The 17,434-nt window shown below is 42.8% G+C and overlaps 1 long non-coding RNA gene across 10 annotated transcripts in view; it reads left to right on the forward strand.

Moving 5' to 3' along the window:
- Positions 1-17,434, forward strand: part of LOC308547241 — a 334,174-nt gene that overhangs the window by 40,939 nt on the left and 275,801 nt on the right. For all 10 annotated transcript variants that reach the window (XR_013997473.1, XR_013997474.1, XR_013997475.1 and 7 more), the window contains exon 3: positions 2,668-2,715. This is a non-coding gene — a long non-coding RNA (uncharacterized lncRNA). The remainder of the gene's footprint in view (positions 1-2,667; positions 2,716-17,434) is intronic.

Here is a 17,434-nt window from a genome sequence, read left to right on the forward strand (position 1 = left end):
AGCTTTCCTTTCCAAAGCCCAGCGTTTGGACTTCTGCTCAGCCGGATAGTCAGCTAGCACCAAATAACCCTGGCCCTGGCCGGTGTAGCTCAATTGGTTGAGCATCGCCCTGTGCACCAAAAGGTTGCTGGTTCGATTCCCAGGGCGGGCACATGCCCAGTTGGGGTGCGTGCAGGAGGCAACCTGTCCATGTTTCTCTCTCACATCAGTGTTTCTCCCTCTCTCTTTCCTTTCCTCCCTCTCCCTTCCTCTCTCTCTAAAATCAATAAAAACATATTTTAAAAATTATCAAAATAATCCTCAAAAGCACCTCCAAAAGCCTTCTCTCTACTACTAAAAAATAACTGATAAATCTAAGTTGGAGGCGTGGCTATAAAACCTAGAGTGCTATTTATATTTTAACTTAATGAGATGTATGTTAAATACAATAAAGCTGAAACACCATCTACCACGTGTGGGGAGGCAGAGCAGTTATCTGAGCAGTAGGGATATTGAGTCTAAACCATTCTTGTGGGGCTGTTTCCTTTGTCGTCCTAGTAAGACAGGAACTTTTCTCGTTGCCCAGGTAGGTCTCACGTTGACTTTGCTTTCTGAGGTAGAGCAGTGTGGGGGGGGCGAAACCATCTTCCTTTTCTCCGTTTCTTCAGCTTTTAGGATGACAGTCATTTCCACGGGGAGAATTCTTAATAACAATACATTATTCTGCATCCAAAACCTATGAAGTCAAGTGCAGCAGAAGGCAGAGGAGCCAGCTGTTGCCGACTCCTTGCGAATCCGTGGGCCGTCACTTATCCTACTTTGCCGTGGGAGCCCGTGCTCACTACGCCAGCGAGGCGAATGCGACAGCGTCTGGGCATCCAACCACAGCTCCCGCTCTCATTAAAATGGCACCACCTTGTGAAAATGATGCACCTAAATGACTTTTTTTTCCTAGTGCAGGTGCTTCAGTTTGTCAAGCTGTCTTTTTAGTCTGGTTGATTGTTTCAGCTCTTGCAGATTTATTTATAACAATAGGTACAGTCGTTAACAGTGTGAGGTGACGTATTTATTGTTGTTGTGTTTTCCCCCAAAGTGGAAACATACTGTGCTTATTGAGTGAGGTGATGGGACTTTTCTATTGCAGTGACCTCTACTGTAACTTTTTACAACGGTCTCATAATGATTGTTCTTTCTTGATCTTGAAGTCAACCATGGAACCAGTTTTCTTAAGGGGAAGAAAAAAGTAATGTTAACCTGTATATCTGCCAGCTCTGTATGAGCTATAAATCTTTTCCAATTAAAACACGATGCCTCTTACTTTTCTTCAGATGAAAGAAGTGTTAGGAATAAGTGCCACTAAAAAGGAAAATTGAGAAAGTATGACTTAATTAGTAAGGCATTTGTCACCCCAAGAATTCTTACTTAGTGTCAGAAACCAATAAAATGATGACAAAGTAAATTTTATGTTGGGATAAATATTAGCAAATAGTACAGGTCTTCTCAGTTCAAAATTTAGCAGTGGTGTTAGACCTTGGTTCTTGAGTTCAGCAAAGAAAGAATTCAGAGCAAGGAACTTTAGAGCAAGAAGTTTGTCTAGCCTTTTGGAAAGAAAGTCACAAAGGCTGAAGAAGTGAGCCAGCTGGGCTGCGTGGACTCAGGACACATGTTACAGAGGCAAAAAGAAGGCCCTTGTTACTTAGGGAGAGGAAGCACAGGATACGCTCTGAAGGAAAGAAAGGGGGGAAGCGTTACAAGTGTGCTGTAGAGAGAGAGAGGAAGCCTGGGTCCCTGGGTCCTTTGTCTTAAGAGTTTTTATCTGATTTCCAAAGGCAGGAATTCTAGGGGAGATCTCAGGGGAGGATCTCAGTAGAATATTCATCAGCTTTCCAGATGTGTTTTTTCGGGGTCATTGTCTCTACTGATTGGTCAGTGCTGGCATAGGGGGTCATTAGTCTTTGCAGCTGGTCCTGAAGTCAGCTGTGGCATCACATCTGGTTTTGCTGCTTTTCTGAGCCTGGAGCTGAAGCAAAACTGAGGCCTAGATGCTATTTTTAGTTTGATCAAAACTGCGTCTCTGTGGTCAACAGACCTGAGGCTTTGTTCCTATGATTATTTGATGCTGACTAAAACCTTATTGTCCTAAGGGCTTAATGGGCTTAATATTTCAGAGAGTGGCCCTGCAAGGGAGAAGGCAGGTGAGCCAGGTGCTGGATGAGGCCAGTTTGAATCAGCTGTCCGTCTCAGTTTCCCCACTCTGCTTGCCAAGGAATTTTCCTAACTTCGTACTACTCTGCCTCAAAAACATCAATTAGAGAGAGAGAGAGAGAGAGACTTCTTAAACAATGATTGGTGTGTGTGTACAGTAACCTTCTGAAGTTCTGAAAGACATTCACTTTTGTAAACTGTACCTTCTCAGGTCACTGGTTCCCTACTTGGAGGGAATACTCTCTTGCATTATAACACTACAAAAAATTGTATTATGTTGCTTAAAAATCTTAATGAAATCTTACTGGCAACTTGATGATTTTAGAAGTTGTTTCATTTTAAGATGAAATTCCTTAGACTAATTTATATGGTATTTGCCTTCCTGGAGAGTAAGCCTCCCCTATCTGTTGTGCGCTGACGCTACTGAAATGGAGAAGCATTTTCTTTTTAATGTTTAAAATATTTAATGTTTTGTTTTTGCAGGAATAGCTGGCTGACAGCACTGTATTCTAAAGAAGTGAAATTCCAAAGGTAAGTCCATGGCCCGAATGGGTGCTTATTGCTGTATTACTTTATCTATTTTTAATGATTCTCTAGGCAGTATCTGCTTATTTCCTGTTTTCAGATATTTCTTTATCCTGCTCTTTCCCACTCTGTAAATCTCATTTTGGTTATAAAGAATCTTGTGATAGTGGCTCAGTAGTGCTACTGTGCATAGATCCTGCGGACTCCTCATGAATTACTGATTAATTCTTTGGGGCCTAATCAGCTTTTTATTAATTTGTCAATTTGACTACATATGAAGAAACACTGCTACTTAGCTGCACAAGTAAATTATAATTTTTACCACAATGCATATTTTCATATTCTTAGATGCAGCAAGAAATGGGACTTGCATTGTTTTTACTCAGATAGAATTCCTATTATACTTTCCACTTTATACATAATTATCTCGTCCTTGGTGTTCTTTTTTTGCAACGACACAACATTTCTGTCTTTTGCGATTTATTGAACAAACTGCTCGTTTGAGATTCTCAGAGAATTCAAACGAGTCAGTGGAACTTGGAAACGTTAATCCTTTACAGTTAGAACCAAATTAGAAATATGTGGTCTTCTGTGATATTTCAGTTTAAGGAGAGAAAACAGTGAAATTCCACCAGAGACCACGATATGCTCTCAGCCCAGACCTGATACCAGTCTCTGGCTTGGTGATCCTGTATTAGACCTCAGCAGTAATGGGCCACATGTGACTAATTGTGTGCTGTGTGCTGTTTTGTAGAATATTCTTTATTTCCCACAAGAAAGTCTAAACTGCCATGTTCAGTGTTCAGCCATAGTTTGCAATTTTAAAGGGCCTTCGAAATGTGGGTCCTTTTTCCTCCAGAAAACCATGTCTAAGTGAAGCTATTCCAGCTGCAAATTGCCTATTATGAATGCATAATGCACCCTTTGGAGTGGATGATGACTATCATAGAATACAGAATTTTTCAGTAGGAATGTTTGCTTTAAACAGGATGTAAACATCGCTATCACATGGCATGTGTACCTACAATATTTTTTCATAACTAATTTATGTTCTTTAGTTAACATTTTAATCTCATTAGGAGGTTAGGGGTCAATGCCCAATTTTTGCTTTATAAATGGATTCCAATGAAGAGATGATGTGTTTTATTATCATTAAAAATGTGGCGAAGAAACATATGAAAAAATGCTCAAGGTTGCTAATCATCAGAGAGATGCAAATTAAAACCACAATGAGATATCACCTCATACCTGTCAGAAGGGCTCTGTCAACAGATCGACAAACGACATGTGCTGGCGAGGGTGTGGAGAAAGGGGAGCCCTGGTGCACTGCTGGTGGGATGCAGATGGTGCAGCCACCATGGAAAGCATGGAGGTTCCTCAAAAAATCAAGAATGGAGCTGCCTTTTGACCCAGTGATCCCACTTCTAGGAATATGTCCTAAGAAACATGAAACACCATTACAAAGAAATTATGCACCCCTACTAGCTAAGATCTGGAAACAGCCCAAGTGCCCCTTAGTAGATGAGTGGATAGAAAAGCTGTGGGACATTTACACCGTGGAATACTATGCAGCTGTAAAAAAGAAGGATCTTGTACCCTTTGGGACAGCATGGAGGCACCTGGAGAATATTATGCTAAACGAAGTAAACCAGTCACAGAAAGACAAATATCACGTGATCTCACTCATATGTGGAATCTAATGAACAAAATAAACTGATGAACAACGTAGACCCAGAGACATAGAAGCATGGAACAGGCTGAGGGATCTCAGAGGGAAGGTGGGGAGGGGGCAGTGGGGAGGGAGAGATTAACCAAAGAACTTACATGTTTCTAAGCATAACCCAGGGACACAGGCATTGGTATGGGGAAGGCCTGGGGGTGGGCCGGATGCAGGGTGGAGGGGTCAGTGGGGGAAAAGAGGGACATCTGTAATACTTTCAACAGTAAAGATAAATTTTAAAAAAATGTATCATTTCATAGTCTAGAGAGTAATTCAGTTGCATATCCCAAGAGATCATAAATCTCATCAGGTACTAACTTGAACTCAAAAGGTATCTTAAACCCTCACATTCCTTTTCTAAGATTTTATGGACTGCATGGGGCATTTGCAATATTAACTTTATTTTGACATAGACTAAGACACTATTGAAATGACAATGACTTTAAGAAAAATCATGGAGCCCAGCTGGTGTGGTTTAGTGGTTGAGCATCAACCTAGGATCCAGGAGATGGAGATTTGATTCCAGGTCAGGGCACATGCCTGGGTTTTGGGCTTGATCCCCAAGGGGGGAGTGCAGGAGGCAGCCGATCATTGACTCTCTCTCATTGTTGATGTTTCTATCTCTCTCCCTCTCCCTTCCTCTCTCTGAAATCAATAAAAACATATTTTTAAAAATTATATATAGCCCGGGCGGGCGTGGCTCAGCAGTTGAGCATCGATCTAGGATCTAGGCGATTGGGGTTCGATTCCCGGTCAGGGCACGTGCCCCGGTTGTGGGTTTGATCAGTGACTCTCTCATCATTGATGTTTCTATCTCTCTCTCCCTCTCCTTTCCTCTCTCTGAAATCAATAAAGATATATTTAAAAAAAAAATTATATATAAAAAAAAGAAAAATCATGGAATTGTAAAATGCAAACCTTTTTAGGAATCTCATGAGAGAGAAAAAATATTTTGAAAATTTAAAATATTGAAGTTTTAATAGCCAATAAAATCGACAAGCTATGCCTTTGTTAAAAATGATGTTGTGGAGACAGTTGTCTTTTTTGAGTCCATTTAGACTAGTAACCAAGAGAGGGGGCTTCTGAAATCAGCTCATTCCCCCTCCAGTGAGACCCCTCCACTGCTGGCTGGTAGCTCCGCGCAACTTGCTTGACGAGTCTCTTCCTGAGGCTTTTACTTTTTAAAAAGTACGTGTCTTGCAGAATTGGATTAAAATGAGTATCTTCAAGGCAATTTAAAACCGAACATACAGGTACCCACATCACACTCACACACACATGCGCCAGGATCTATAATTAAAAGAAAATTATTTGATCTAACCATCTCTCAACTTTTCTCAAAGGTGTTAGAAATCCCAGACAATGGAGTGAGCGAGACCTTGCAAAACTCTTTGAGAGGTTGTGTCCCCAGAAAACCTGAACCTGGGAAATGCAGCCAGCAGACAATTTAAATGAGTCCCTGATCTAAAGCAAACTGTCTCATTTCTCTCCTTTGACCATTTAATTTTCTTTCCTCTGTTTCTGGAGACGGAGCCCCGCCATCGTTTCTGATCCCCACATTCATATGCGCAGCACATTTCATGTTTAATCTTGTGCGTGCTGTTCCACTGGCTTCTTGTCTGCCCGTGAATTATTTTGCCTTTTTCTTTCCAGAAGGAGATAGCTATTTTATCTTCGCTTCTGCACCGTGTGGCTTTCATGTGTCCCCGCATCCATTTTTCCTTAGCATATCCCGCTTTAACCCTACTGCTAGGAAGCTGAAAACTCTCTCCTCAAAGGCCAGTGAAAAATAGCCGGAGGCCCTGACAAGTAAGGGAGATTATTTAATGGCGTCTGTAACAAGTGTAGACACTCACTGCAAGGTCACAAAAAGAATCTTAATTCTGTTTTTCCTTGTGAAAAAAATCCCTATAATTTTATACACAATATTCACTCTCTGACTTGCCATTCGTATGTATATTTTCGATCGTAGGAATGAGTGTCTCAGACCTACATGCAGAACCTTGAGATAAGCGCAAACGTGCGGCGCGGGAGGGACTCGGTATGGGCCTTGTCTTCGGCGAACGTGTAGCTGAGATACGCTCACTTTGTGCTCACTTTGTTAGATGAATAGCGTTAAATTGGGATTACTGGAGTTCAGCGCTACGGAACTTAATAGCAGGTTTAGATTGTATAGAACAATCGGAGGAAACCAGCAAGGGCAGACTTACTCCCAGAACAACAGAAGCCTTCGGGAACTGGCATCGTATCTTTGCTGAAATGGTTGCCTTTTAAATGATCTTCACAGTACATTCTGTGTGATGAAATGATGGCTTTTGTACTCAGTTGTGTGGCCTAAAAGCGTCTGTGTTGTTCACAAAAATTCTCTTTGTCTAAAGGAGAGGTTTTCTTAAAATCCAGGAAGGGTCTCAGACTGAGTTTCTCAAGAAGACAAGATTAGCGTCAACAACATACGCCTCTTGAGAGAGAAGCTGCAGGTAGTTTATAGTTTCCTCTAAAGCAGAGCGCTAAAGCAATACGTATATTCCCCAAACGCAGTGTATGCTATTTCACAAATACCATTTGTTGGTAGTCTTTCCCAGAAGGTACAGATTTCTCGAGGCTAGGTATCGTCCCCGCCGTTCAATACAGTTAGTTCTCAGTAATAATTTGTTGAAATAATAAATAAATGAATGCAAAAATACATATACGCCTGTGACGAAGGAACCAATGAACTATACTGCTTACTTATTTTAAGGGCCGCTGAGAATATCTTTAAAAATTACTGTCCAAATGTCCAAAAGCAAGGACTAGAGAAGGGACCTGAGCTCTCGTTACCTCGGCAGCCACTGTGGTGTAGAACTCATACAGACCCTTGGTTCTGGGGATGGGCTGAGTGTGCGTTGCCTGTCACTGCCTGGAAACGGGGAGGCAGAGTGGCTTGACGCCTGTCTGCCGCGGGGTGAACGACATTCTGCTCTTGTGTCTACAGAGCTTTAGCGCGGGACTGAATGTGCACTATTGGAACGCAAACCTTACCGCAGAGTTTTAGAGACGTGAGCAAGACGGCCCTCTTGGCGATGGGACTTAAAGAACTTGCCTTCACAGTCCTCACCTACTGGCTCGTTACGGGATCCTGCTCTTCTCCCCAATTACACGCTTTTAATAGGTAACGATGGCAACACCAGGCCGTCATTAGGGGGCACTGGGCACCTGCAGGCCCTTTAAAGCTGCCACTGTCCCCATCGAAGCCACACCAGCTGCCCGGGTGTCTTTTCAGTGTTGCCTCAGCTACTGGTCAGTTTTCCTGCCTCGGCCGCATCCCCGAAGAGGGCGGGAGGGCTCCGGGGCTCTGTTTCGCCACCTGCGCTTCCGAGTCCCGCTCGTTTTCTCTCGGGCACTGTCACTGCTCCGTCCCCGTCCCCCTGCTTCCCCAGAGCCCCGGCTGCCGCCTGCCGAGAGGGGCAGGTTTCACCGGAGGCCAGGGCGCTTCTTCCTGAACCGCAGGCTCCTTCCAGTTGACTGACTGACACCCTGCACCTCAAGGTCCCCTGTCCCCAGCCGTCCTCACCGACCTCCGCGCGCTCTGGCTGCACGGGGCGGTCAGGGCCCGGCCTCCCCTCTGTCTCCCTCTGGGGCTGCTGCTGCTTTCCCCTTTCCAGGACTTTCCTCCCATCCTTCAGCCTTGAAGAAAACCTCAGATGCCTCCTATTTTATTACACATTTGACTTTGCTGGTGTTTGTCTCTTTCTAGATCATCGATCGAGACGCTTGGTTTAGTAAAACAAGGGCTTAGTTGGAAAAAAATGCTGCCATTTATTTGCCTTTTAATTTCCTTTCTTCCGTGATCAAACCTGACCAAGGTCGTGCTCAAGGCCAAACAGCTAGGAAGCGGCGGAGCTGGGGCGGGAACCCGGGCAGGTCCCGCACCGGCAGACGCTCCGTGCAAGGGCTCCCTCGTGGCTCGCGTCGGCGGCCGGCTCCTTAGCAGCTGAGAGCTGGTCTTGCTGCCTCTAGCCCAGGTGACCCGCAAGCTCAGCCCAGCCTGACGGAACTGCTGACCGGCCTCTTCCTGACCAAGGGCCGTGGCGACCTCCCTTTTCTTAGAATATTCACTTGAGAAAATTGTAATTACGAGTTCTTTCTCTGCCCCTTTGTGATGTGAACCTTTTCTAGTTCTTTGCCAGCCTTACAACCCAGGGATGTCTTTCTCACGGACCTGGGAGCCATGCCATTGCATGTCATCATCGGAGGGGACAGAGCAGAATCCCCGCCTCCCGGTCTGTGTGCGAAGCCAGGAGCCGAACTGATCAGTGACCATTAGCAAACCCAGCCGGCCTGAGCCACACGGACCAACCTCCCACTTGACGTTCGCCGGTGCTCAGAAATCCTCCTGCCTTGTTTGAGGAGCATTTCCAATCCCTCGCCCCGTCACAATGACCTTGAGCGAAGTCTTCTTGTCTGTGTAACACTCTCCAGTGCCATTTTCCTTTGACCGTCTCATGCCCAGATACCCCCGCTCAGCAGAAAAACAGTAGGTGCACACTGGCTGCTACAAACACTTTCAAATGCCTTTTTTTCCCCCCCTGGAAAATTGTACCATAGTTGTAAAAATATTCTATTCGTGAGCCAGTCAAAGCCACTGTCCCATTGCTGATGTGGAGGGGACACCCTCTGAGGACTTTTCCCAGTGGGGCCGAGCGTGGCTCTCCGTGGCTAGGCCGCCGCAGGACAGGGTGTCATTACTGAGACACAGGTGGGGACAAGCACGGCTTCCATTTTCCAGGAGGATCACACGCACGGCACTTCGGTTCTGTCCCACGCCGCCGACATCACGATCAAGTTGTTTGTGTTGAGTCCCCAAGCGACTCGAGCTCGTTTCCCAGCGTTGAATTCAACGTTACTTCTTTTTCTCAAATGGGACCTGTGACTTAATACGTTGCAAACTGACTTTTGCAAGGTGTTCCGTGTGCTAGATTCTCTCAGATAACGGCGCCGAAGGCTTGCTTTATAGCCTGAGACGTTTTCGAACGGTCCCCATTATCCAGACAGTTTTGAGATGGCTGCTGACAGCCCCAACAGACACAAAATAAAAACACTTTCCTATTCTTTTGAATTAGAATCTATTTCTGGAGATCCGCTCAGTGTGTGAAATAAAGCTATCAGTCCATCGGTTTATCCAGATGTATTTTCCTTTCAAAACGCCAGCGTCGGGCGTGGAATCCAAAGCTTCCCGCTAATGGTTTCCTTGGCAGAGCCTTTGTCTTCCTGCAGAGCTAATCTCTAGCCTTAAATTCACAATGAGATGGACTTTGTTGGGTATTTATTTCCTTCCCGCCTCTCTCCTCTCCTTCTCTCTCTTTCTATTTTAACCATCAGATGGAAAAATATAACTGGCTCTGCTATGACAGCATGCTCTCACACCCACTTAGTTTCCGTGAGCTCTTTTTTTTTAAAGAAATTACATTTCACAGCAGTCTTAATTTAATTCCTGAAAATCATTTTAGTCCCTCATTACTGAGAACCCAAAAATACCAGAATATAATCTAGCTCTTTTTTAAAAAAATATATGTTTTTATTGAGTTTAGAGAGAGAGGAAGGGAGAGGGAGAGACAGGAACATCAGTGATGAGAGTCATTGATTGACTGCCTCCCGCACACTCTCTGCCTGGGGATCGAGCCCGCAACCCGGGCATGTGCCCTGAACCCGAAATGGAACCGGTGGCGACCTCTAAATTCATAGGTCAGTGCTCAGCCACTGAGCCACGCCGGCCGGGCTGTCATCTAGCTCTTGGTCAGTGTGTGCGTGTGTCTGGTTTTGTATATAGATAGCTGCCCATAGACCGATGTACACATGTGAACACAGGCAGATTCTTTTTCTTGTAGTGTTTTCTCCATGGATGAACTTGTGTGGATCGTTATCAAATAACGTTTAGAAGTATTTTCCAATATGAACCGGAATCTCTTGATGAAGTATAACCGGGGGTCAGAGGCAACCGGAAGGCTCACTTACCACGCGTCCGGCCCTGGCGCGCGGGTTTCAGAGGCGGCTTAACCCAGTACAGGGCTGGCAGAAAGCCCATGACGCTGGTGCTCGGGTTTAAATGTCGAGATTGGGCCAAATAGGAAGATTTCTCTGGGGAGATGATCTCCGAGGAACTTTGAAGCTTAATGGCAGAGGTGGAAAACTGAGTCCCTGGAAAAAGGAGATAGACTAGATTTTCCTTAATTAGTAACTACAAGAAAAGCAAACAGAGCTTCTGAGGACCGAACTGTAGTAGCAGAATTCCCAATATTACAGTAATTGATAGGTCAATACTCATTCTAACATGAAATGCATTCATTTCAAATTTTAAAATCGACTTAAAGCCAGAGAGCACAGAGCCAATCTTACTGATTCAATGGGATCCAACTTGATGGTGTGACAGTGAAATTCCCCGGGACAGAATCAGAGAGCAAAAGGAGAGAGGGGGAGTGCTCTTCATTTCTTGATGTTTTAATGTTTAGTGTCAACAATACTGTGTGTGCTGTGGAGCGAGAAGTAAAAAGTACAGGGCTGGGCAAAACTAGGTTTCCAGTTGTCCATATGGAAATGCTGCAGTAACTCAGAAATGATAATATACAAATAGACTCTGTGTTTCATGTCCTCCCAGCTGTAAATGTGCCTACGCCCACCTGTGTGTAACTGGCACTATTTAAACGTGCCAAATCTAACACTAGGGCATCTAAATTTAGTGATGTGATGATGCTGCAGGTTAAAGATGAAGCAGGTTTGGTCGGGCACAGACTGGTCCAACCTCATTTACTAAGTTGATAGAGGAAGAAACAGCAACTTAAATATGTTATTTAAAGGTGTGGGACCAGGAGAAACAATTGTAAGAGGTAAATGTAGGGCGGAGGAGGCAAGAAAATGTTATATTTGATTTTTAACAATCACTTTTTTTTATGTAATCAAGCTCATCTATTACTTTAATAAACAGAGACCGGTTTAAACTATAGCTTTAGATGTACATTCTTCAGTTATGAAGTTTATTAAGGCAGCCACGCTCCAGTCCCCAGCAATTATTTTTTGATGGTAACCAGATGGCAGCCACCATTGGGAATAACTGACAGTCTAACCACTTTGCAATCCTTAAAATCTAACGAGCTTCCCACTCACCATCCCGCCTACCCCTTACCCATGGTATTTATGGCTGATACTGATTTTCTATGTGCATCATAACTCAGCCACCTTGTGTCGTGTCTGCCCTGCCTTCTGGATGTGCTGACACTGTGGATGACTCACTCTCAAAGCTGTGCTTCTTTGGATCCCTGACGGTATTTCTCCTAAGGCCGCTCAGCCTCTTTATTGGGCCTGTCTTCCTGGCCTCCATTCCTGGGCTCCAGCCCTCCTCTTTGCGTGTCCACTTCTGTAAACGTGACTTTGCATGACGACTCCCAATTCTGTATTAAAGTCTGACCTCTTTCCGAAGTTATTGTATCTATAACACTTACGTACACCTACTTGTATTTGAATAGCTCACTAATTTAAACTCAAACTGTCCTGAACCCATAACCATTGTATCTCCCCTGTCCCTTTCCACCGACCTGCTGATGGTGTCCTGTCAGCCGCTTTTCTTAACACTGTCCATGAAAACAGCACCGGGGGTGACCAGCGAGGGTACCTCTTCTCTGGTGATTCCTTCAGTCACCAAACCACGTTGACCCTTCCTTCCGACTAACGTCAGAATAAATCTCCTCAACCCCGTAATCTGACCTGCGAGTTGGTTTAGTTGTCATCTGCTTTATAAAACCTTCGCCGGCCCCGTATCTTTCATTTCCCCCTTCACAAAAGTTCTGTCCCAGCTAAAGTGGGTCTTGAGTTTCCCTAAAAACGCGATGGTCATTTTATACCTGTGGTTTTTGTTTGTTTGTTTGTAGGAAAGCTATTGTTTTCACTCCGCTTACCTGCATCCCACCCAGTCTTCCCGTAGAGCTCGGGCCGGTTCCCTCCATAAGTCTGCACGGCTCGGCCTGGCCGTGTAGAGCGCACGCTCCTCTAGAACTTTCTGTCCACACCAGCACCTTGGCATGGAGCCTGTTCAATATGTTAGGCTGTAACATTTTTTCCCCTTAAAAAATGATTTGTCTTACCCCCAGGAAAGATTTCTTGAGAACAAAATGTGTCTTACACCTCTGCAGATTCCCAGCATCTAATAGCGGGTCCTGCTCCTATTAAATTCTCACAATATATTTTTTTGATGGGAGAAATAAAAAATTTCCAGAGAATGAATTGTCCCAAATTTCTTCACATAATTTAGAGAACTATAGTGAAGCACTAGCTTTTTATGAAAAATGACTGTCACACACTCTATCATCTTGCACTGGGGTAAATTATGTTAACAGGTTTACATTACTGATCATTAGGAGCTTAATATGCGTTAACTGATTGAGATGCCCTAAAAATATCCCTCTGAAAACTAAGACTCTTATGTCTAAATGGATTATGCTTTTAAGTTAGCAAAACGACAGGCATTATTAAGGAAATATCTTAGGTTTCTAGTAAAAAATGGCTGCTGATTATTTAAATTTTATTTTAAGGTTTTGGTAAATATTCTAATTATTGGTCATATGAGATGCATGGATCATGCGTTTAGCCAATTTGGCTCAGTAAAAATGATGTTAGCTTGGGAATAGTTGGGTAAAGTTCAAATGAGATTAAAGCAGATGAAACAGAAATAATTAAAAAGATAGGGAAGACATATGGAGGAAAATAGTCATCTAATTTTTCTCATATCAGATTTGTCCATATATCCACCATCAGCTGGTCATAACAACAAGAGAGACTGGAGGCAAGTGGGGAGATAAGTGATGTGCGCATCTGAATATTTTTCTCTGTGTTCTTCCTGGGGCTGAGTCCTCAGTTTCCCTCTGCAAGGGTTAATTCTCTCCCAGGATACTGTTGTTGTTTGTTATTACTTTATGTACTTATACTTTAGCTTAGTTTAAAATATGCCTCAATCAAGAAATGACCCCAGAATCCTAATGTCTTATAACAATAAATATGTATTTTTGTCTCATGTACTCATTTCAGTGACGTAAGCAAATTCGTGATCTGTCCCCCACTAGAAAAGTGCAGCCAGTAATTTGAACAATAAAAGAATATATTCTTCCTCAGCTCACTCCTGCCATCACATGTATTCACTTACCGTCTTTCTGTATATAAAACACCCTCACTTTCTCCCCAACCACGATAAGTGAAAAGTCTCATCCGTCACAGGTCCAGGTTTGAAGTGCAGGGTCCCAGTTGATCTCTCCATTGGCCTTGGACATGGATTCTCCTGATCCAGAGATTTCTGAACTTAAATGACAAGTTATATAACCCACACACTCAGGTTGCAGTGTTGCAGTAAATATTCCTGTTAAACAAGGGGAGGGGGTGGTGCCTTGCAGTCACCTGAAGGTCCTCTGAGGTCCACTGTGGCTCAGCTCTGTGTGTTCTCACTCTGGGACTCGAGGATGGATTAGTCTTGACCTGGGTCGTTGTGAGCTCTGAGAGCAACGAGTAGAGAGCACGTTGGACACACAGTGACCCTGAAAGTTCTTACTGGGAACGCACTTGTAACTGCCACTCACCTTTTATTGCTCAAGGAAAGGTGCACATTCAAGGCTCACTTCTAGAGCTCAAGAATAGGCAGAGCATGTTTTGAAAAATAATACCATCTACTGCATTACCTTAGCCCAAGCTGCTAAAAATGGAAACCTGTTGGGCAAGTTGTGTATGTGCATCTGAGTTAAACACACAGACCACGGGAAGAGCTAGAACATAGTCTACGATATAGACTAGTTTCCTTTAAGTGGGAAAAATCTAAAAATATATAGAATTTCCTTTAGGATATCTCTTTGTGAACTTCCTTGCTGCTTTGATACATGTGATGATTATAAGAATAATTGTCCAAGATGATACGCCTCCATTGCTTATAGTTCTCTGTATTATCTAATTAAAATCAGCTTGCTGAAGTCGGGGTTCATCTCCCATGCTCTGCCTAACCTCCTTGAGGACTCGCATATGTAATATACAATAAGACGCACCAGAATAAATCATGGCTTGCCAAGATGAGTTATTCCTATTGTTCACGGAAACCCGGACTGTTTTTTTAAACTGATTTCACTTCTAACATTGGTGATAACATCAAGAACAGCCCATGTAGAAATGGGAGTTTTAAGTGAATTTCTTTTAAATTTGATTAATTCATATGCAGTGACAGATGATCGCTCTGAACTCTCTGGACCATGGTTCTGTCACGCTGATCAATAATCTGTCTGAAAAGCAGCACGGTGAGAGTAATTGATATTTACGGAGTAGACAGTAGTTCAGGTGCCATAACTACTGTGCTCGCCAGTCACTGAAATGGGGAGAATCATTCTATGGTAAGTTCTGCTGTCTTATTTGTGGTTTCACTTTGGACTCGAACAAGAGTATCTATTTAAAGTGAAACTAATGTGATTTGGCCTTAATATACAATATAATTCAATTATGGAAACCAGTTTGGCTAACAAATGTTCTCAAAGTACAAATGAATTTATGAAAGATCTTTGATCTAATTCCTACAAATTCCAGGCCTGGCTTTGGATACTAGTTCTGTGTTTCAAATAGAATATTATGATAATTAAAAGTAAAAGGAACTAATATTAGCTAAAGACATTTGTTTGACAATGCTGACATATTTCAAGAAGCATCTAATTTATCTTAAAGATCTAAGTTCTGTATTATGTAAAATTGTTGAATCATTGAGTCTGGAGGACACCAAGAAAGATACCTTGTTCTGTCCATGATCAACACGTCGCGATTGCATTTATTAGGATTGCTTTTCTCTGCAAGAAACAAAGACCTCAAAATTTATGAATTAACAAGAAAAAAAATTATATTTCATTTTGAATAAATTTGCTTCTATTTATAATAGCCACATAAAGAACATTGCAGCGAAATTAGAATTCTCATTTGTTTTAATCACACAGGAAACTTTTCATTAAAATTGACCACATTTAAAATCGTTAAGCTAGCTTCAACAAATTTCAGACTTCCTAAATCTAAAATAAGTCATTTAGAAATCAACAATAAGTGCACTACAAGAAAATGTTTGTATGCTTGGAAATAACAAAAGTGAACTCTTCTAACTCAAGTTAAAAAATATCTCTGATACTAGAATATAGTGAAGTAGACAATTGTTAAAATGCCACATATCAAATATGGGTGATCCTCCTAAAGTGGTATTTAGAGGGAAAATGTATAACATTGAATATTCATATTAAAAAGAAAGGTTGAAAGTTAATGAACTAAGCATTCAATTTAAGGAATAAGAAAAAGAATGACAGAAAATAAAAGAATAAATAAACATAGACATCAACATGAGTGAGATTAGAAACATAGTATAAAATAGATACATCAAACCAGAAGATGACTCTTTGGAACAACTAATAAAAGACACACAACTAGCTCAAATTAATAAAAAACAATAATAATAAAAGAAAATCACAAATGAATTGTATAAGGGATGAAAAAGGGAAGAACCCTGAATGAAAAACTAAACATATATTTAGAGTACAAATGATTTTATGCCAATTAACTTGAAATTTTATTTTTAATTTGTCTTCCTCTTTATTGAATTTATTGGGGCGACACTGGTTAACAAAATTTTCCAGGTTTCAGGTGCACAGTTGTACAACACATCGTCTGTAGATGTAACACTGGTGCGAATAAAATGTACTAATTTACTTTTACGGTGTGACTGATAAAAGGTTTCCTTCCTGAGAATAACTGGTTTTTTTTTTAATTCAAATAACTTAGAGTTGGAGATATAGAAAAAAATAGATATTTTGAGTATTAAAGTTTATATGCTCTTAATTTTCAAAGCTGTTTTCTTCCATCCTGACTGTTCAAAGTGAATTAAGAGGGCCGAATCCTTGAAATCAGCCCTGGTCATTAGCAGGCGTCTTTATTTCTCTGTTTTTTTCTCAACTACCCCTCCACCCTCCAAAAGATAAAAGCACGTTTATTCTTGGGGTTTGGTAGAGTGAACACTTACACGCTGGAGTGTGACTCGGCCCTAAAGGAAGGAGACTGTCCCCTTTGCGGCAGCGTGGGGGGACCCGGGGAGCGTGATGCTGAGAAAGCAGCCGGGCAGGGAAAGACAAGGACCCCGGGGTTTCACTCGCCCGTGGAATCCGACGGACACGCCGAACTGCCGAGCCAAGTGGAGGCAGCTCATCGAGGGGAGCGGGAGGCGGCTGGCCGGGTGGGGGGAGTGGGGACAGGGGCGGTAAGGGTGACGCAGCCCCGGGGACTTGCCTCGGGTGGCGAGTGCACCCGAAACCTGCTTGATCTTGTTCAGCAGCGTCACCCCAGTGAATTCAATTGAAAATAATGCTGTTATGGTCAAGGTATAATTGTAGGTGAAACTGCAGGATTCCACGTATCTGTTTAGAGCGTAATGAGCAAATATCAACACCGAGGTGTCATTGAATTTATTTATATTTTGATTTAATTTGACGTGTCGGCAGCCAAGTCTCAACACATGTTCCCTTGTAATCCATTAAGCAGTGACAATGGAATTTGAATGTAATTTTATAAAACTAGGGAAAACCTTGACTACGTAGGAGAACTTAAACGCTGGCACAATTATCCCGTTTTCGGTTCAGTGACAAATTAAAGCTGACAAAGTAGAAACGAAATTAACATACTTTGAAATGGAAGCATGTTCACTCTAATGGGCCAGTTTCTATAGTCACCTGCCCTCTCTGTGTTTCAGCCACAGTAAGGGGGGAACTTAATGAAGTTAGATGAACCTGTGAACTTCGACATGACGTGAGGTCGATGGCGTGGTCATGGCTTCGTCATTTCCCCCGTTAGAAGGCCCGTTTTCAGAGAGACGCACATTTTCACCGAGGGCTCTATAGAGGAGACTCTACCTGCCTCGCCTAGAGTCTCCGTTCAGCGATGACGTAAAATGCATTACACTTGTCCAGTCTCTGCTTCCGTGTAAGGAAA

This window comes from Miniopterus schreibersii (genome assembly GCF_964146895.1).
Source record: "Miniopterus schreibersii genome assembly, chromosome: 17".
Taxonomy (NCBI): Eukaryota; Metazoa; Chordata; class Mammalia; order Chiroptera; family Miniopteridae; genus Miniopterus; species Miniopterus schreibersii.